We start from the raw sequence: 23,928 nt of genomic DNA, 5'->3' as shown, positions 1-23,928 counted from the left end.
GTCTCTTCTCTCTGTCTTATGATGTCTGCCCTGCCACCATTTACTTCGGGTCCTCACACCCTCACCCACCCTCACACACCCTCACTCACCCTCACACACTCACCCTCACCTCCCCTCGCCCTCACAACCCTCTCACCCTCACTCACCCTCTCACCCTCACTCACCCTCACACCCTCACACCCCAACACACCCTCACCTTCACACCCCCTCACCCTCACACCCCCTCACCCCCTCACCCTCACACACCTCCTCACCCTCACACCCCTCACCCTCACACCCCCTCATCCTCACCCTCACACACCCTCACCCTCACACACACCCTCACCCACCCTCTCAACCTCACTCACCCTCACCCCCTCCACACCCTCACCCTCACACCCCCTCACCCTCACACCCCCTCACGCCCTCACCCTCACACACCTCCTCACCCTCACACCCCCTCATCCTCACACACCCTCATCCTCACCCTCATACACCCTCACCCTCACACACCCTCACCCACACTCTCACCCTCACTCACACTCTCACCCTCACACACGCTCTCACCCTCACACAACCTGTCACACTCTCTCACCCTCACACCCCCTCTCACCCTCACACCCCCTCTCACCCTAACACCCCCTCACCCTCACATCCCCTCACCCTCACATCCACTCACCCTCCCTCACACCCTCACACCCCTTCACCCTCCCTCACCCCATCACACCCCCTCACCCTCTCCCCATCACCCTCACCCTCACCCTCACATCCCCTCACCCTCTCACCCACCCTCACCCACCCTCTCACCTTCACCCACCTTCTCACCCTCATACACCCTTTCACCCTCACACACCTTCTCACCCTCTCACCCTCACAACACCGTCTCACCCACGCTCACCCACCCTCACCCTCACACCCCCTCTCCCTCACACTCCCTCTCCCTCACACACCCTCACACCCTCACCCTCACACACACCCTCGCCCTCAAACCCCTCACCCTCACACACACCCCCACCCTCACACCCCCTCACCCTCACACCCCCACATAACCTCACACCCCCACACTCCCTCACCCTCACACTCCCCCTAACTCTCATACCCCCTCACCCTCACACCCCCTCACCCTTACCCTCACATCCCCTCACCCTTACCCTCACAGCCCCTCACACCCTCACCCTCACACCCCCTCTAACCCTCACACACCTTCCCACCCTCAAACACCCTCTCATCCTCACACACCGTCTCACCCTCACATCTCCTCATGCCCCCTCACCTATACCCCCTCACACCCCCTCACACCCTCACCCTCACACACCCTCTCACCCTCACACCCCCTCACCCTCACACCCCTCACCCTCAACCCCGTCACCCTCACCCTCACCCTCACACCCTCTCACACGCTCTCACCCTCACACCCTCGCCCTCACACCCTCACCCTCACACCACCTCACCCTCGCAACCCCACACCCTCACCCTCACACCACCTCACTCCCGCAACCCCACACCCTCACCCTCACAACCCCACACCCTCCCCCTCACACCCCCTCAAACCCCCTCACCCTCAAACCCCCTCAACCTCACACCCCCACACCCTCACACCCCTCACCCTCACCCACCTCCTCACCCTCACACACCCTCACCCTCACCCCCCTCAACCTCACACCCTCACACCCTCACACATCCCCTCAACCTCACACGCCTCACCCTCACACCCCTCACACCCCCTCACCCTCACACCCCCTCAACCACACCCTCTCACATCCTCACCCTCACATACCCTCACTCACCCCTACACACCCTCACTCACCCTCACACCCCCTCACCCTCTCACCCTCACTCACCCTCACACCCCTCACCGCCACACACCCTCACCCCCTCACCCTCACACCCCCTCACACCCACTCACCCCCTCACACCCCCTCACTCACCCCCTCACTCACCCTCACACCTTCACCCTCACACGCCCTCACACCCTCACACACCCTCACACCCTCACACCCCCTCATCCTCACCCCCCCCTCATCCTCACACCCCCTTACCCTCACACCCCCTCACCCTCACCCTCACCCCCTCACCCTCACACCCCCTCTCACCCTTACACACCCCCTCTCACCCTTACACACCCTCTCACCCTCACACACCCTCTCACCATCACATCCCCTCAACCTCGCACCCCCTCACACCCTCACCCTCACACACCCCCTCACCACGCTCTCACCCTCAAACACCCTCACACCCCCTCACACCCCCTCACCCTCAACCCCGTCACCCTCACCCTCCCTCACCCTCACACCACCTCACCCTCACCCTCACAACCCCACACCCTCCCCCTCACACACCCTCACACCCCCTCACCCTCACCCCCTCACCCTCACACCCCCTCAACCTCACACCCTCACACCCCTCACACACTCTCACCCTCACCCCTCTCACCCTCACATCCCCCTCACCCTCACATCCCCTCACCCTCACACCCCCTCACCCTCACCCTCACATCCCCTCACCCTCACAACCCCTCACCCTCACCCTCACACCCCCTCACCTTTCACACCCCCTAACTCACCCTCACACCCCCTCACCCTCACACACCCTCACCCTCACCCTCACACATCCTCACCCTCACACACCCTCACACACCCTCACTCACCCCCACACATCCTCACTCACCCTCACACCCCCTCACCCTCTCACCCTCACACACCCTCAATTACCCTCACACCCCTCACACACACCCACCCCCTCACCCTCACACCCCCTCACACACACTCACGCCCTCACACCCCCTCACTCACCCTCACACCCTCACTCACCCTCACCCCCTCACACCCCTCACCCTCACACCCCCTCACCCCCCCCTCACCCTCACACCCTCACCCTCACACACCCTCACCCTCACACACCCTCACTCACACACCCTCTCCCTCACACACCCTCACCCACACACCCTCTCACCCTCACACACCCTCACACCCCCTCACCCTCACACCCCCTCACCCTCACTCACCCTCACTCACCCTCAAACATATTCACTCACCAGCATAGCATAACAAAACACAGCATAGCATAACAAAAAAGCATAGGATAGCAAAACATAGCATAGCATAACAAAACAAAGCATAGGATAGCAAAACAAAACATAGCATAACAAAACAAAACATAGCATAGCAAAACACAACAAAGCATAGCATAGCATAGCATAACAAAACACAACAAAACATAACATAGCATAACATAACAAAGCATAGCAAAAACAAAACATAGCATACTATAACAAAACATAGCTTAACATAACAAAACACAACAAAACGTAGCAGAATAAAATATAGCATAACATAACAAAACATAGCATAGCATAACATAAAACAAAGCATAGCATAACAAAACATAGCATAACAAAACATAGCAAAACACAACAAACACAGCATAGCATAACAAAACACAACAAAACATAGCATACAAAAGAAAACATAGCATAGCATAACAAAACACAACAAAACATAGCATAGCATAACAAAACACAACATAGCATAGCATAACAAAACAAAGCTTAGCATAGCATAACAATACATAGCATAACAAAACATAGCATAGCATAACAAAACACAACCAAACATAGCATAGCATAACAAAACAAAGCATAGGATAGCAAAACTAAACATAGCATAGCATAACAAAACAAAGCATACAATAGCAAAACAAAACATGGCATAGCATAACAAAACATAGCATAACAGAACAAAACATAGCATAACAAAACAAAACATAGCATAGCAAAACACAACAAAGCATAGCATAGCATAGCATAACAAAACACAGCAAAACATAACATAGCATAACATAACAAAGCATAGCAAAAACAAAACATAGCATAGTATAACAAAACATAGCTTAACATAACAAAACACAACAAAACGTAGCAGAATAAAATATAGCATAACATAACAAAACATAGCATAGCATAACATAAAACAAAGCATAGCATAACAAAACATAGCATAACAAAACATAGCAAAACACAACAAACACAGCATAGCATAACAAAACACAACAAAACATAGCATACAAAAGAAAACATAGCATAGCATAACACAACAAAACATAGCATAGCATAACAAAACACAACATAGCATAGCATAACAAAACAAAGCTTAGCATAGCATAACAATACATAGCATAACAAAACATAGCATAGCATAACAAAACACAACCAAACATAGCATAGCATAACAAAACAAAGCATAGGATAGCAAAACTAAACATAGCATAGCATAACAAAACAAAGCATACAATAGCAAAACAAAACATGGCATAGCATAACAAAACATAGCATAACAGAACAAAACATAGCATAACAAAACACAACAAAACATAGCATAACAAAACATAGCAAAACACAACAAAACATTGCATAGCTTAACAAAACACAACAAAACATAGCATAGCAAAACAAAACATATAATAGCATAGCAAAACATAGCATACCAAACACAATAAAACATAGCATAGCATAGCATAGCATAACAAAACATAACATAGCAAAACAAAGCATAGCATAATAAAACACAACAAAATAGCATAGCATAACAAAACATAGCATAGCATAACAAAGTATAGCATAGCAAAACATAGCATAGCATAACAAAACACAGCATAGCATAACAAAACACAGCATAGCATAGCATAACAATTCAATGTATAGGATAGCAAAACATAGCATAGCATAACAAAACAAAACATAGGATAGCAAAACAAAACATAGCATAGCATACAGCATCACTCCGCACCACCACAGCATCACTCAGGGGCACCACAACATCACTATGCGCTACCACAGCATCACTGAACGCCACAACATCACTCGTTCACCATCACAACATCACTCAGCGCCACTACAATATGTGCAACCATTCAACAACACCTGGTTCAAATATGTTCTCTCAATGTTTCAAGCTTTATTACAAATGTAACAAAAAGATGTTAATATTTCACTTCTGTTCTTGGATTTTCGTCACAATAAAATACACTGAACATAATCTTCACAAAAGTTATTTACAAAACTTTAAGCTATGCCATTATAAATTACAATAACTTTTATTTAAGTATTAATTATTGAAAAAAAATTAAAAGCCATTGTTATTTGTAATATCAATACATGTAAGTCACGTAAATACAATATTAAAAAGTTGTCACTTACAATACCAAAAGCTCAAACTTTCCTAATGCGAGACCTATTGCATTGCAAATGCTTGTTTCCCTTGTGAACACTGCTGCGTCCCCACCCCCATCTGCCGTAGCTTGCATGATGACACCCATGGGATCACCTACTCTTATTCTCTTCATTAACTATGCTTACACATGAGGGATAAATAATCCAACAAGTAGTTGTACTAAGGGGTAAATGCGCTCTCTACTATTATGCCTCCTCAATGACATACCACAACATTAAGGGACATCTATATTTGCACTGGTTTACCCAGCAATGCAGGCACCGGGGGATAGATGTTGATTATACATTCACATCAGAGCATCTCAATGCACCTTGCAGCCAAAGGAATGGGCGTTTCTGCAACCATTATCAAAGATGTACCCTCATTTATGTCATCTCCCGAACTTTTAACTACACAGGCGACATGGTTCTTGTTTCAACACGGCACCCGCTTTCTTCTCTTCGCGTCTTACTTGCCCATTTGTTTTGTCCTTCTACATCCCCTCTTTTGCTGATTGCAGGCAATTTCTTTTGCCTTCCCTTTCCTGTTCTGTCTCCACTAAACAAAATGGAAATCCCTTTTCTGTTTTTCTGCTTTCCCTCTGTGTCCTCTTAATCCTTCTTTCCTCTTTAACACCTTTTTAGGTCTCGCTGAGCCAATGTGCTTGCGCATTGCTCCGGCGAGACTTATGTAGGGGCTCCAGGAAAGGCTGACAAGAGGGCTTTGGAATGCGGATCATGGCCAGGGCAAGTGAGGCGTCTGGCATCGGACTTGAAAGCAGCAGACTGCTTTTGCCAGCGGGCGCTCTGCCTCACTTCCTGCTCCCTCTCTTATGCTCATTCCCTCCTACCCTTCCTTTGATGTCCGCTTTTCTTGTTTAATTTGTATTTATGGCAGCCTTCGCACTCCACAGCACACACACGGCGCTGCCTCTCCTCCGCTCAGACAGTGCTCCTGCAGTTGCATAACATTGCTGCTGCTCCTGGCGCCAACTGGCCACTTCCATGCGCGCGTGGCTTTGTCACTTTTCCCCCCTCTCCGCGATCACTTTCAATTCCCTCCCACTCCCTGCGATCACTATTGCTGCCGCGAGGCCGGCCGCTCACATTCATTTTCTGCCGGCGTGTCACTTTTTCCCCCTCCCCTTGATCACTTTCAATTCCCTCCCCCTCCCCGTGAACACCTTTGCGGCCGTACGGCCGGCTGCTCACTTTTATTTTGTTCCAGCGCGGGATCACTTTCGCGGCCGCAAAATCCCGATTGCACCCCTGCTTTGTATGAGCTACTCGCGCGTATAACCTGGAATCTTGAGAGCTCTGTTTGAAACTGTGAGCCCCTCTTCGTTTGTGACCCTCACCCTCTCTTTCCCACAGATCTCCTCCCCACAGCTCTCCTCCTACTCCCTCTGTCCAGAAACCATCAAGGCGTGTCTCAACGTGCAGCGGGGAGAACAGGAATAATGCAGCCCAGAAATCAGGCATGCTGTTTAATGGAGATGCAAGCATGCCAGTGAACATTCTGAAATGTAGAGACTGGAATGGAAAACCCGAGTGGCATAGCTATAAAACAAACACAAAAACTATCCACTCGATGTATATCAATGTTTTTATTTGGGAAATAAGCTTTCAAGCAGCACCGATTAGGATGAACATGCTGTGGTACCATATTTCTTTAACTACTATAATGTAACCCTCACCCCTTTGAAGAGTTAATTCACTTAAATCATGCCGACTGTATAACGATCGCAAAGGGCTGCACTGTGCGGGAACAGACATTTACTCTTTTCAAAGTTCTAGGCTGCCCGCACAGCTGTTAAGCTTATAGGGTTGACTTGGACATGGGGGAGAGGGGGGTGTCCAATTTTTGTAAGTAAGGGGGTACAGATATGGGTGGGACGGTGCCATTCTTACACGTGTAATTTTTCAGACCTTAAATAAGTGTCTCATATGCGCCTAAAAATAGAGTGGAACACTAAGGCTCAGTGTGTATACAAACAATCAATTTACAACACCCAAGGTGTGGAGAGTGACCACACAGCAGCCCCATGAGCCTCTCACTGCAGCCACTGAGACTCGAAACAGTGACATACAGAAGCCCCATGTGCCCTTTACCCTTGCCACAGCCTCTGAGTGTTTGTGGTATTGCACCACAAGCCACCACCCGGCCGGCGAGCATCTCAGACCCTTACCAGTCATGAACAAACCCCGCTGATCCCTCATCTCTCACCACAACTTCTGATGCCAGTGTCGGTAGCAGCTGGGACCCCTCCTCTCCCTTACCAAACGCTCACTGCTACTCTTGAGCACCGGCCCAGCTAGGGAACAGACACAGCCGCTGACCACGACCCCACCACATGCCTGAGACCACTCCAGTCTTCAGGCACACGCCTTCTGTCCTCCAACCAAACAGGCCCCTAGGACTCGGGACACTTGCAGACAGAAACCCCGAGCGCCCCTCGCCACAGCCACTGAGCACCGTGTATTTTGCAGACAGTCAGAGTCGTGACAGAGGCACACAAAAGCCGGCCACAACGATTTTCGGAGTAGGGGTGCTGATATAAATTTTGAATCACCGAAGTGATATAGTTTGTGAAAAATGCACAAGTATGTATAGTAAATATGCCACACCCATTCAACATAGAGCGTGGTAAGGGTGTATTGTGTGTCCATTGGGGCATTTTAGAGCACGCTGTCACAAATATATAAGTAAGCCATGGTGTTGTTGCGGATTGTCATTTAAAAAATTCACTTTTCCATTGAAATAATATTTGTACTGACACAAAGTTTTACTGATAAAACCTAAATGGCACACACATTATAATGCGAGGAAATCATGTTTTACCAAATATTTATAATTTGCGCATCATCAAGTAAAGTGTATTGGTTTCCTTTGATCCTATTAAATCTTAGGTTTCGTCACTTCAGAGTTACGACTGACTCTTTAACATCCCCGCCTCACACTACTTCACGCCTCACACTGCTGCACGCCTCACACTGCTGCATGCCTCACACTGCTGCATGCTGCACACTGCTGCACGACACACTGCTGCACGCCACACACTGCTGCACGCCACACACTACTGCATGCCACACACTGCTGCACGCCTCACACTGCTGCATGCCTCACACTGCTGCAAGCCTCACACTGCTGCATGCCTCACACTGCTGAACGCCTTACACTGCTGCATGCCTCACACTGCTGCATGCCTCACACTGCTGCACGTCTCACACTGCTGCATTACTCACACTGCTGCATTTCTCACACTGCTGCATGCTGCACACTGCCGCACGCCTCACACTGCTGCACGCCTCACACTGCTGCACACTGCTTCATTACTCACACTGCTGCACGCCTCACATGGCTGCACGCCACACACTGCTACATGCCTCACACTGCTGCACAACTCACACTGCTGCACGCCTCACACTGCTGCACGCCACACTGGTGCACGCCACACTGCTGCACGCCTCACACTGCTGCACACCTCACACTGCTGCATGCCTCACACTGCGGCACGCCTCACACTGCTTTATGCCTCACACTGCTGCACGCCACACACTGCTAAACGCCTCACAATGCTGTACGCCTTACACTGCTGCACGCCTCACACTGCAGCACGCTGCACACTGCTGCATTACTCACACTGCTGCAAGCTGCACACTGCTGCACGCCTCACACTACTGCACGCATCACACTGCTGCACGCCTCACACTGCTGCATTACTCACACTGCTGCATGCTGCACACTGCTGCACGACACACTGCTGCATGCCTGACACTGCTGTACGCCACACACTGCTGCACGCCTCACACTGCTGCATGCCTCACACTGCTGCACGCCTCACACTGCTGCATGCTGCACACTGCTGCACACTGCACACTGCTGCACGCTGCACGCTGCTGCATTACTCACACTGCTGCATGCTGCACACTGCTGCACGGCACACTGCTGCATGCCTCACACTGCTGCACGCCACACACTGATGCACACTGCTGCATTACTCACACTGCTGCATGCTGCACACTGCTGCACGACACAATGCTCCACGCCTCACACGGCTGCACGCCTCACACTGCTGCACGCAACACACTGCTGCACACCACACACTGCTGCATGCCACACACTGCTGCACGCCACACTGCTGCACGCCACACTGCTGCACGCCTCACACTGCTGCACGCCTCACACTGCTGCACGCCTCACACTGCTGCACGCCTCACACTGCTGCACGCCTCACACTGCTGAACGCCGCACACTGCTGCACACCTCACAGTGCTGCGTGCTGCACACTGCTGCACGACACACTGCTGCACGCCTCACACTGCTGCACGCCACACACTGCTGCACACCTCACACTGCTGCATGCCACACACTGCTGCACGCCATAAACTGCTGCACACCACACACTGCTGCATGCCTCACATTGCTGTATGCCTCACACTGCTGCACGCCTCAGACTGCTGCACGCTGCACAGTGCTGCATTACTCACACTGCTGCATTCTGCACACTGCCGCACGACTCACACTGCTGCACGACTCACACTGCTGCACGCCTCACACTGCTGCACGCCTCACAACACCACCACATCACTCTAGGACACCACCACATCACTTTAGGACACCACCACATCATTTTAGGACACCACCACATCACTCAGGGACACCACCACATCACTCAGGGGCACCAACAAATCACTCAGGGGCACCACTCAGGGGCACCACCACATCACTCAGGGACACCACCACATCACTCTGGGACACCACCACATCACTCAGGGACACCACCACATCACTCAGGAACACCACCACATCACTCAGGTACACCACCATATCACTCTGGGACACCACCACATCACTTGGGGACACCACCACATCACTCGGGGACACCACCACATCACTCAGGGATACCACCACATCACTCAGGGGCACCACCACATCACTCAGGGGCACCACTCAGGGGCACCACCACATCACTCAGGGACACCACCACATCACTCGGGAACACCACCACATCTCTCGGGTACACCACCACATCACTCTGAGACACCACCGCATCACTCAGGGACACCACCACATCACTCGGGGACACCACCACATCACTCGGGGACACCACCACATCACTCTGGGACACCACCACATCACTCTGGGACACCACCACATCACTCTAATACACCACCACATCACTCTAATACACCACCACATCACTCAGCACACCAACATCATCACTCAGCACCACAACAGCACTGTCCTCGCTTGCTACCAACAAGCATTGCCATAGCCAATAGGACTCGCATTAGGAAAGTGTAAGCTTTTGGCCTTGTGAATAACAATGCTATTATTGTATATATTTTGTCATTTATAATACCAATAGCTCACACTTTCCTAATGCGAGACCTATTGCATTGCAAATGCTTGTTTCATTTTGTTATCCAGATGGTGTTTAGAGCGACCAGGCCAGGCACACCGACTGGGCAACAGGTTTCCTTCCTCTGCTGTTGCCCTGTTCCATCACAATCTGGTACTTGACTCTTTATTTGTCAGTAATCCCTTTAGCTGCTGACAATATTGTTCTTAATTAATTGTGACATGGTATTGCGGTGGGAGGTCTACCAAAGAACGATCATAACACAACAGCTGTCTTATGTAGCAGTCCCACGCTTAAAGCTGACATTTGACTGCTGTGCAGTGATATCTGCATTTGTTTAATGAATAACTTTATTCTCAATTGAAGGGGGTTGTTCCCAGTTTGCAAATATATTGGGTAATTAATACACAGTAATGTAATTAAGCATCATCCATCTGTGGAGAACTTCCTTATTTCCCCCTCCCTTTGACTGTTGATTCATACACATTATGGATGGCACTCATTGCAATTGTTACCTGGCATATTCACACGTGGTATACATGTGTTTCAGTAAGCTCAAAGATCACCATTGTTATTTGTATGCAACTTGGATGGTTTTCAATGTGTCATCTTAAAGAATTATTTTAAGGGGCATGAAGCCTTCAACAATGATAGGATTTTTTCCTACTATTACTTTAGATGTCAATTTTTATTTGACACCATGGGCCAGATGGAGGTATCAAAATACCGGTCAGTAACGGCCGAAAATACTGATTTTCGGCCGTTACCGACCGGTACTTGGATACTGAGATATGGGGCCACCTAAAATACAGATTTGGTAATTTTACAGATTCGGTAAAATTACAGATTCTGTAAAATTACCGAATCTGTATTATGAGATGTAGGTAGCACTGTAATCAGTGCTACAGGGCTTTAAGAATTCGTTATTTACCACCAACTAGAAGTTGGTGGTAAATAATGAAAAGCCTTGAAAAAGCATTTTATTTGCTTTTCAAACGCTGACATGTTGCAGACATATATGCTCTTAGGGCATGTATGTCTGCAACATGTGCACCCATACACGATTGAGGGGTGCGAAAGGGTGTCAAAGTGACACCCTGCCACCCTTAAATGTTTCCCCAAATTACCGAATCGGCATTTACCGATTCGGTAATTGACATTCATTCCTATGGGCCTCCAGGCCCAGAGGAATGAATGCCAATTACCGAATCGGTAAATACCGATTCGATAATTACCGAATCTTACCGATTCGGTAATTTAAAAAGAGAAATTACCTACATCCCATTTACCTACTCTTAAATACCGAATCGGTATGATTCGGTATTTAAGAGTAGGTAAATTGAGATTACCCACATCTGGCCCCATGAGTCTTTCTCTCGTGAGGCGATCTTATTTTCTGTAAATCGTCATAGCCACTTAACTCTGGCATAATCCTTAATACAAAGCGCACTCCAGGGTTTATAGGTTTTTTTATTTTTCTGTTATTCACCTGCCGTACTCTGCATGCGGTTAGTCTTTTGTTCATTTATTTTTTCACACATGCTCACGACATTGCCTATCAACTCATATCACCTACATTTGGTTTTCAGTGGCATGTTTTTGTCCTTTAGCGTCCCGTTGTTTCAGCCAGAGTTCCCGCGTTTCATTAGTAAGTTCGGATCACTTTGCCAGATGTCTGTTACTCTGCGGGCCATGGTTAATGCACTGGCATTTACGCTAGTACTGTTTTCATTTTGCAGATACATATATCCACAATACAAAATGCCATTCCACATATTTACACTTTAACACACAATCCCATTCCACATAGTTCCAGTACACTCAAACCACATAATTACTATCCACATATTTCCACTGCACACCATGCCATGTAATTCCCATATACAAATCCACACCACCCATAATTTCACAACTAACAATTCCAATCCACCCTACATAATTTCACTCCACACCACATACATCCACCCCACTCCTAAACACATGAGTAAAATAAATTTTCATTAACCATGCCAATACCTCTAACTCTCACAAATGCGAGACCTATTCCATACTTCTGTGAAAAATACAGGTCTCACAATTTATTTCTCCCTCCTGCCTAAAATATTGTTACTTTATATTTAGTATGTTTTTCATTTCCAGGTTCTTATGCAATGAAGGGGATTGCCTTTTATTATTAATCATCTTTGTGCCTCTTATTTTTTTACCTCTATCATGATATGTTGGGAAGCCAGCACTCACAAAGCATTTTTACCACATGGAGACCAGCCACATATAGTCATATGCATTAATAGTCCAATGTGATACATTCATCAATGGGCACAGGTAGTAATGAACATCACGGGCCCAGATACTAATGAGAATCAATGATCCCAGACTGTACCGAGTATCAGTGCCCCAATACAATGATGAACATCAGTTACCATTGGCAGTACTGAACTTCAATGGCCCCTAGTAGTTTAGGAGCTCAGTGGCCCCTGGCAGTTTTGAGGATCAATTACACATCATTTACCCCTGGCAGCATTGAATTGCAGTGGTCCTCATTAGTAGTGAACATCAAGGGTCCCTGGCAGTGATGAGCCAGGGACCCTTCTCAGACCTGGTCGCCCACTGCTCTCTCCGAGACAGCAACAACCTAATTCTTGGAGACCTCAACATGCACTGGAATGATTTAAACAGCGCACCAATACAAAACCTGAACGAACTATTACAGAGCAACGACCTCACCCAGTACTGCTCAGAAGAAATCTACAACAAAGGTGCAATTCTGGATGCCATCATCGCCCAACATAACTGTTGTAATTTATTCCCTGTATGGTATGTTCCATCCACCCCTTCCCCCCCTGACCCTGTTGGCACGGACGGCCATGGAGCTTGCCATGGAATGTTGTGACACTCTCCAGTGAGGAGAGTGGATGATTAATAAACAGACCTGTTGGCACCTAATCCTGGTCTCTGGATAACTTCATCTTTTAACACTGTCGACGGAACTGCGCAGGGGGCAGTAGTTAATCATTTCCCCTTTGAGTGCTCTCTCCACACAAAGAGATAGAGGAAGAGGATAAGCTTGTGTAAGAAGGTTTATGAGAAGTCCGAACTGGAAAGGTCGAGATCGGCTGTCGTGACATCTGTCTATTCTCATGGTAGTCCTACCGCTCTTTACGTCAAGATTTACTATGTGGAGGTGAGAGCCTGCATTTCGAGTGACTGTTAGTTTTCGTTTCAAGCTACCCCACATCCCTGCGCTAAGGTGCCTGTTCCAAGGGAGATAGAAGTTTGTGTCGTTAGCATTGGAGCCCTGTAACTCTCCATTCCGGCTCCAGTGTGTAAAGTACTGGGCGAACGTGCTGATTTCCAAGTTATTTTAAATAAGGAAATGAGAAAATCCAACTCTACCTGTCCTCGAGGAGAGCCTTGCACTGCATGGGAGCGTGGTTGTTCGCTGGTGGTGTCGTCTGACCAGGGGTTTCTCGGGAGTCTACGCGCTGGTCTAGTATCCCGAGCGCTGGATGACTGAAGTGCGTGAGGAGCAGCGGGGCAGCCATTCGTCATGTGAGCCAGTGGGAGGTCATTACGCCACCAGCAGTTCGCCGTTTTCATCGTGCGCCGCGGCCGAGAGAGACTGTCCACCCGTGTCATCAGAAGCAGGAGAGCTGCGTAGTCTGGAATTCCTGTCAGCTCGTCAGGACTTCCTGGTAACCGGATAGCTGGATCGTTCCCCGGCGCGCCGGTAGCTAAGGGCCGGTAATTCTGTGGGAAAGTTAACTCTTTGCCATCCGAGATTCTGTCTGCTTCCCTAATTGTAGCTTGGTGGGTTTTCTTTTCCGAAAAATCCTGCCGAGCCATCTGACTGTTACCAGGTTGTGTGGAAGGTGGGACTTCACGCAGGCTTTGTGGAATCTAGGCAGTATAGCGTTAATATTATAATTACATGTCAGAAGATACATTTTGAAAGAGAGTTGTTTTCTATACATACATTGCATGTAAAGTGTATTTGCAATAGTGTTTTTTTTCCCTCTGAAGAATTTTTTTTTTTTTTATAACCATTCACGTGGCGTTAACTGTGTAAAGGGTCAACTATGGCAGCAGCAAGCATGAGTCAACCCCCGCCCTTCCTGAATGAGATTGGTGAACCTGAAATCAGTTGGAAGGAGTGGGTGAAACTTTTTGAGTCTTATCTAATAGCTGTTGGAGGAGAAAAATACAAGCCTGAAAGGAAAAAACACATTTTATTACACAATTTGGGTAGACAAGGGCGCAAAGTATATGAGTCTTTACCAATGTTAGAACAAGAAGGACAAGATGAGACAAGGGAGGATGAGTATGAGCAGACAATGGAAAAGTTAGAGAAACACTTTGGAGACAAGCTAAATGTGGTGTTGGAACGCCATAAGTTTTTCAAAAGGAGTCAGGGGAAGCAGGAGTAAGTACAGAATTTTATTGCTGCATTGTGGGGTTTAACTCAACTATGTGAGTTTGGTAGTCTAACTGATTCCCTTATAAGGGATCAACTTGTAAGATGTACCAATAACCCACGCATCCAGGAAAAGTTACTAGCAAAAAACCCAAGTTTAAGGGAAGCCATTGAAATAGCTAGGTCTGTAGAACACACAGCCAGATGCATTAAAGAGATGAAAACCAATGGGGAGGAAGTGGCTTCTGTAAATGTTGAAGAGGAGGGCAATGAAATATGTAAGATAAGGTCAAAGGATAATTAAAGCGTCAAAGGAGAAACTAAAGAGAAGGGACCTAAGTGCTACAGGTGTGGGAGCAATAACCATTTTGAAACGTTTTACCAGTGCCCTACCAGGTTTGTAACGTGCAAAAGATGTAATAGGAGAGGGCATTTCGCGAGAGTATGTCGAGATGGTGAACAATATAGAAGAAGTGAGGGTAAGAGTACTGAGAAGAGTACAGCCAGGGAGATAAAGTGCATAGGACAAAGATGTGAGAAAATAATTTTGCAGGTAAAGGACATAGAAGGAACTGTAAATGCTATTTATCCCTAATGTGATGTCTTTCTTGATGGCCAATGTGTAGAAATGTATGCAGATTCTTGCTCACCTTACACCTTACTGAACAGAGATGATTTTGTGTCCATGGAAAATTGCAATGTGACACAATTGGAAATACCTGACATTTCTCCCACGGGGTATAACAAGGGGAAAATACCTTTGGTGGGCGTGAAAAATGTTCAGATACGCTTTAAAGATAGGGAAACATTTGGTCCAGTATATGTGGTAGAATCAGGATCCAATTTGTTGGGTTGGGTTCACCAAAAAGAGCTGGGTATCATCCTAGATCCTAATAGTACAGAACAAGTTTTGCTCACTGACAAGTACCAGGAAAGTGGAAACATTTGTGAGGAGTTTGGGCAACTATTCAGAGATGAACTAGGGTGCTTGCACATGTTCCAACACAGAATTAAGTTGAAGAACAACGCTAAACCAGTTGTACATAAACTACGCCCTGTACCCCTCAAGGGGAAGGCACCCCTAGAAGACGAATTGCGCAAACTTTGTGAGTTAGATATAATACAACCTGTAACCTGTACAGAGTGGTTGGCCCCGATTGTTATTGCGGCCAAGGCCAATGGAGAGGGTATTCGTCTCTGTGTGGATTTGCGCAGCCTAAATGACAATATATGGGTGGAAAGATATCCTTTGCCCATAATTAATGAAATGCTGAGTACCATGGGTCCAGCTAAGTACTTCAGCGTAATCGACTTGTCCATGGCATACCACCAAATTGAACTCCATCCTGAGTCCAGGCCCCTCACGGCGTTCATCACCCCAGTAGGAGCGTACATGTTCAAACGGATGCCTTTTGGCCTGGCATCTGCAGCTGCTATATTCCAGAAGGCGATGCAGAAGATACTGGAAGGAGTGAGGAACACCATGTGTTTCCAGGACGACATCCTAGTATACGGCCAAACCGAGGAAGAACATGATGGAGTCGTGAGACAGGTGTTCAACAGACTTATGGAGGCAGGCCTGACTGTGAAGAAGGAAAAATGTAAAATAAAATTGAAGGAAGTTGAGTATTTAGGCCACAAAATTTCAGAAGATGGATTCAGACCAAAGAGCAGTTTAATCCAAGCGGTGAAGGAGGCACCCAGCCCCAAGAACAAGGAAGATATAAGGTTCTTCTTAGGGCTCTTAGAGTATATGTCAAAGTATGTGGACAATTTTTCTGCCAAATGTGAGCCCATGAGGGACTTAATGAAGAAGGACAAGGATTTTCTATGGAAGAGAGAGCATGATGCTGTGGTACAATCATTGAAAGAGGAATTATTAACCTCCCCTGCATTAGGAACTTTTGATGCCTCAAAGAAAACCATCCTAGCCACAGATGCCTCCAACAAGGGCTTGGGTGCAACCCTGATACAAAAGGATGGTAAAGAGGAGAAAATCATCGTGTTTGCCTCCCGGAGTCTCACTAACCCAGAAAGGAACTACTCCGTAATTGAAAGGGAGGCCCTGGCCTGTTTCTGGGCTGTTAGACACTTTAAGTTTTTCTTATGGGGTTTAAGATTCTCCATCCGGACTGATCATAAACCCCTCACCTTCATTTTTTCCGTGAAGTGACTAGAGAATTGTACACCCCGCATCAGCAGATGGATTTTGGGCCTGGAACACTATAATTTCAATGTAGAGTATGTGCCAGGGAAGGAGAATATAATTGCAGATTTCCTCTCAAGGTCACCGTTACCAGAAGTGGGGGAAAAGGAAGAAGCTCTTGACAGTCCAGTACTAATGACGGAGACGCCTGCTATCACAGAAGAGGAGTGGGAAGTGGAGACTAAGGAAGACAAGGATATAAATCTCCTGAAGGAATACATGGAGAAAGGATGGCCGAGCAGGAAGAGTGAACTCGCGGCTAACATAGAGGAGTATTGGGAAGTGAGGAACGAACTAAGCCTCATTAATGGAAGAATCTATCGTAACCAAAGAGTGGTTCCACCTAAGGGCCTCAGGAAGAAGGTCATCGACTTGGCGCATGAAGGCCATTTAGGACGCAGCCTTACCAAAGCTAGAGTCAGATCCAGCTTCTGGTTCCCCAGGATGGATGCTATGGCCGAATTAGCTGTCAAGGATTGTGGAGCGTGCACAAAAAGTGATAAGTCTAAGACAGTACAAAAAGCACCGTTATCTCCAGTAGAAGTGCCGAGTAAACCATGGAGCAAGCTGGCCATGGACATTATTGGCCCAATGCAAGAATTAGGAGAAAGGAGGAGATTCATGCTGGTTTTAATTGACTACACAACCCATTGGATCAAGCAAAAGTTTGTCCATTCTGTCACCACAAGGACAGTGGTAGAGTTCTTGAATGGAGTATTTGTTGAGGAAGGCATTCCGGCGACTTTAGTTACTGATAATGGGGTGCAGTTTTGCTCTGAAGAAATGCGTACATTCCTCAAGGGTTTGGACATTAAACATGAAACCACCGCCTTGTACTGCCCTAAAGCCAATGGGTTGGTTGAGCGAACTAACAGAATCATCAAGGAACACATTCAATTAGCAGCAACCAATGGGCATGATGTAGAAGAGTCCCTTAGGAAGTGCCTGTGGGCTTACCACACCTCTCCTAATAGTGTCACAGGCATTTCACCCTTTGTGGCACTGCGTGGTCGTGAACCCTGCACCAAGTTTAACCCTAGTTGGCTGAGTGGGGGTGAGCCCAGAGTAGTGGACCGGGAGGCAAGGGCAGAAAAGGTCCAACTCCACCAAGACAAGTACAAGCTGTGGTATGACACTAAGCATGGGGTGAGGGATCCCAAGTGGGAGGTAGGTGACAGGGTACAAGTCAGGAAGAACATCAAAGTGGGAGCCACCCAAAGTAAATACCACTCGCCATGCAAAATTGCCAAAGTACTTAAGAATGTGGTTCAACTTGAGAATGGCCAATGGTGGAGCTTTGACAAGATTTGTAAATGTGTATTAGCATGTTCTGTATCCTTTTTGTTTCCCCTTTAGGATGTTATGGAATACTCTATCCCACAGAGGTGGGCCTCCTGTTATTTGCGTCACCCTATGGAAGGGAGATGTGTTGTAATTTATTTCCTGTATGGTATGTTCCATCCACCCCTTCCCCCCCTGACCCTGTTGGTACGGCCGGCCATGGAGCTTGCCATGGAATGTTGTGACACTCTCCAGTGAGGAGAGTGGATGATTAATAAACAGACCTGTTGGCACCTAATCCTGGTCTCTGGATAACTTCATCTTTTAACAATAACGTAATCACATTAGACCGCATCCCACCTGCCGACTGGTCAGACCACCACTTAATCTTATTCCGCATCTCCCAACTGATCATGCGCCAACCTCCCATCCAAGACCCTCCCACATGGACAAGAAACCTAATACAGATCAACATGGGTGACCTGGAAGAAAAAATAACCACTCTCCTCCCCACCCCCAGGTTGGTCTCTCCACAACAGACCTCACATCCCACTACAACACAACCATGTCCTCTATCCTAGACCAACTTGCCCCCCTGAAACTGAAAAAATCCAGGAACATCCCCTCCAGATCCTGGTTCCACAAGGACATTAACGACGAAAGGAGGCAGCTTAGAGCCACAGAACGTCTATGAGAGAGGATCCCTCTGCTAACCTCTGCAAAAAACTCAAAACTGCAAGAAGAGTGTACAAAAAACATATCATTAAGGAAAAAAACAGTTTCTTCTGCACCGCCCTCGACAATGCGAAAAACAGGCCAAAAGAACTCTTTAACATCATCAAGCAGCAAACTTTCAAACCCTCTTCAACCCCAGTGCAGGCCTCCAAAGTTCTATGCGACAACTTCGCAACCTTCTTCAACGAAAAAATCAACAAGATCGAGCAATCACTCGGCACCATCCTCAATCACGCCTCTAAAAACTCAGCCCCAGCAATCGAAATCACCTCTTGCTTGCGTCCCACTAAACCCTGGAGAACCTTCGACCTCGTACCTGTAGCTGAGATTCTCAATCTAATCTCCTCCTCCAAACCCTCTTCATACATCCTCGACCTTGTACCCTCTCAACTGACCAAAAAGCTGAAACTCTCCCTCGCACCACGATGGTGCAAAATCATAAACAGTTCCTTAAAAACTGGCATCATACCAGATTGTCTCAAAGTCGGCCAAGTCACACTTCTACTCAAAAAGCCTGGCCTAGACCCCAAGGACCTGAACAACTTCACACCGGTTTCCAATCTCCCCTTCCTAGCCAAACTCCTTGAAAAATGCGTTCTCCAGCAACTGAATTGGCACTTGGACAATATCAACCTGCTAGACCAACACCAATCAGGCTTCAGAAAAGGATGTAGCACTGAAACTGCGATCCTTAACATCGTTGATGACATCCTCAAATCCCTTGACACTGACCAATGTTGCCTACTCATTCTCCTAGACCTCTCTGCAGCCTTTGACACTGTGGATCACAATCTTCTCATCAAGGCTCTCAAAGACCGAGTAGGTGCAGACGAGGTGGTCCTTCAATGGTTCTCTTCCTTCTTTCACGGTCACTCCCAAAGGATAAAAATCAAATCCTTTACGTCCGACCCACTCCCCGTCAACAGAGGTGTCCCCGAAGGCTCAGGACTCTTTCCTCAGCTGTTCAACATATACATGGAACCCCTCACAACCATCCTAAAAAAAGCCAACATACCCTTCCACCTATATGCTGACGACACCCAGATCTACCTGGAAACCTCCTCCATTAATGACATTCTAAGACTCAACAACACTCTCAAAGAAGTTCAACAATGGCTTGCTACAAACCACCTTAAACTCAATCAAGAAAAAAACGAAATCCTCCTTATCTCCAACAAAGATGAAAACCCGCAAATCATAGAGTGTCTGAAAGCTATCGATGCTCTCAACGGCAATCTCACCCTGGCTAACTCAGTAAAATCGCTAGGAATCACCCTCGACCAAAACCTAACGATGACAAATCACATCAAGACCTCTGGCAAGAGTGCCTTCCTTAATTTGAAGCTCCTCAACAAAATCAAACCTTTCATCCCGCCCACGGACCTCAAGCAAGCCACCCAATCACTGGTGTTATCTAGACTGGACAATGGGAACGCAGTTCTCTCCGGTACAGCTCTCTCCCGCCTAGCCCCACTCAAAAGAACTCTCAACGCGGCTGCAAGAATGGTCACCGGAGTCAAAAAGTACGACCACCTATCTCCCGCACTCAGAGAACTAAAATGGCTCCCAGTAGAATTGCGTGCCAACTTCAGAGCTGCCTGCCTTACTCACAAAGCCTTACACACAGGGAAACCAGAATTCCTGGCCTCCAAGCTCAAGTAAGCCGGCTAGTCAAGAAACCTTAGGAGTTCCAACACCCTCCTACTAATCCCTCTGAAACCACGTAAGCAAAAAACTGCAGCTCGTCCTTTCGCAGGAAACGCACCCAAAATATGGAACTCCATCCCGGTTAACATCAGGACTACTCCCTCCTTCATAAAATTCAAAAGACTCCTAAAAGACTTATACCTCGACCGTACCTTCCCATATTGAAATCCAAAGTGCACAAGCTGACACCTTGCTGCCAACAGACAATTGCTCCAACATTCCCATCCTCATCCACTCCCCTTAACCCCCTACTCTCCTTCACTCCCAGAGGGAGACGGAGCTCAGGACTTTACCCACGGATCAAAACTACCTCGGAACCACTCTAACTTAATGTGCTCCGAGAGACGCACAGCACACTGGAACTTTTGATCACCTACGCTTTCTTGTTCCTCTTTTATGTGTTTTTCTACTCGCTGTAAAGCGCTCCGATACCTTTGGGTCTGGCTAGCGCTATATAAAACCTCTTAAATAAAAAATAAAATAAATAAATAAAAATTAAATAAATGAGCATCGATGGTCAGAGGCAGTCTTAAACATCCATATCCCATGCAGTAAAAAGATTTCCCCCTAAAAGTATTGGATGCCAGTTGCACTTTGTGATAGGATAGGACCACACAGCAGCTGTCGCCAGTTAGGGGAAGAGATGGGGACAGTTGCCCACTCTGTCCTCCAAAACCATTATGATTACTAGCAAGGAGTAAAGAGTGCACAACTGCCAGCTGTTTTCCCCTCTGATGCCATTGGGATGCTCCCACACTCCCAAACATCAGAAGCCTGGGAGTTCCCTGAAGGCATTGGAAAGTAGAATGCATTCCAGTAACATCAGGAGGCTAGGATCTGTACACAGCTGGAGATCCAGATGCCACACCCTTAGCACTCTATGCTCTATATGAATTCTTGCAGTACATTGCCACAAACATTATCACCATTACCACATACAATTTTACCACAGACAGCTACATTACCACCATTACCAACATCAGCCTTCCCCCACCAAGATTAACACCACTTACACCAGCACTAATACCACCAACACCATTACCACTGCAAAAGTTACCACCACCATTATTAAAACCTCCATTATCATTAGCACCATTAATGACCACTGAGCTTACCAGCAACACAATCATTAATGTCAGTGCCTCCCCATTACTATCAGTACCATCACCATTTATAAAAAATCACCACCCCTCTTTCCACCATCACAATTAACACCATTAACACCATGACCATTAACACCACCATTATAACTCTTACCACAGCCAGCACAACAATCACCAGCACCAGAATTACCACCACCACTCTCAATGTTATAGGAAAACAAAGACAGCATCAAACTTCAACTCAAACACCACACGCCAACATACACAAAGTCATTCCTCAAAACAACCAACATCTTACACCAACACACCATCCAACACAGTCAACATCAGAGGTTGACAAAGCCGTCATAGTATGCCAATACACCCATCATCTGCCAAGATATCCTTTATCATGCATCCACATACAAACCATCTTATGGCAGCACATAAAATCAAAACACAAATACAAAAAACACTGAAATTCAATTAAAAATGTACTTTAAAAGGGAGGTTTACTAATATGCTAACAATGGTTTTGCTAGAAAAACTAAAAAGTCATGAAATTCATGAGTTAAGGTGTCTTCATATCGTGACCGAGCCCCACCATACTAAGCCAGCCTTAATTCTCACTCCCAGCATACAGTCTCCATAATATCATATATATTTTCAAAATAAAACGAATACACCATACAAAATAAGCATAATTAACTGCCTCATGGGCCAGTTCACTCCACATAAATATTCCAATACACACACCTTCATACTTGTGCCCGCCAACCTTCATATAGCAAAGCAACAACTATTGTGCACACACCTGATCTCATAAATAAACACACTCCTGCCATTAAGTGTCTGCACAACCACCAGTATGCACCAACCCATCCCTGACCAGATAACCACACTATTGCATGGTATGCACACACCTACCAACAAACGTTCAGGTACCTATCTTCAGATGCTCACACAACCACCATTATACACCCATCATATGCCAACACATTTACCTTTTATAAATCTAAGCATCCAAACATCCACCATAGTAAATGCACACATCGACTATCATTCACCCACACGCAGATCATAGTTTGTCTATACACCAACTACCATATGCCCAAAAAGTCATAATTTACCAGTCACAGTATCACTCCAAGAACTTAGTCACTCCAACCTCTCCTCACATTTATAAACATAATCAATAAGTTGTCCGATTACATCTCATTTCAAGCTTTTCGAGTTGTAACAGGAGTGATATTTACGGCTGACTTAGTAGGACAGGTTTAGGAAACGAGCCGAAGGCAGCACCTTTACTTATGAATGTAATGACGTTTTTGTTTTTATAGCTAAGCCTTTGTTAACATAGCCAACTTTAACCACCTTAGTTCTGTGCAAGAATATATGTATATCACTGGAAAAACCTTAGTTTTGGTTTAGTTTAGGCTGAGTTGGAAACGGATGACATAAATAATTCAAAACTGATTTTTTGAAATGTACTGTAAATGTATGACAAAAATCTTGAAATCAATTGAAAAACACCACATCAGTTACCTACACACCCTTATTTCCTATGCCATGTGCACAGTGGATGATGTGGGAGGCAAATGGATTTCTGGCACGCAAACTGGGAACAAGACGTGGTCAGAGGCCATGCCTTGAGGCCCATGGCTACTATGCATGTCAAAGGCAGTGCTTGTTATATCTGGAAGCATGAGGAAGGAACAGTAGCTACTAGGTACACTGCAATCTCTGTGTCTGGAAATATCAAGTTCTCAGTTTCCATGCCCCTGAATGGACTTCCAATTACCTTCGGTTACTGGGCACAAGACATGGCCTTTGCCAAGTCCTTAAGCATCCAAACCCTCTTTGCACAGGGTAGTGTTTGGCACTAGACACAAAGAACACATCCTACACACAGCGTCCAAGCACCAATCCCACTGGACAAAGTATTTAGCAGTACA

At 46.9% G+C, this 23,928-nt stretch overlaps 1 protein-coding gene across 1 annotated transcript in view; it reads right to left on the bottom strand.

Annotated features, from left to right (window-relative positions):
- Positions 1-23,928, bottom strand: part of FAM162B (family with sequence similarity 162 member B) — a 150,815-nt gene that overhangs the window by 125,348 nt on the left and 1,539 nt on the right. The window lies entirely within an intron of this gene.

This window comes from Lissotriton helveticus, chromosome 6 (genome assembly GCF_964261635.1).
Source record: "Lissotriton helveticus chromosome 6, aLisHel1.1, whole genome shotgun sequence".
In the NCBI taxonomy this organism is placed as follows: Eukaryota; Metazoa; Chordata; class Amphibia; order Caudata; family Salamandridae; genus Lissotriton; species Lissotriton helveticus.
Note: the sequence above shows the minus strand (reverse complement) of the source record. Positions and strands in the feature narration are given on the sequence as shown.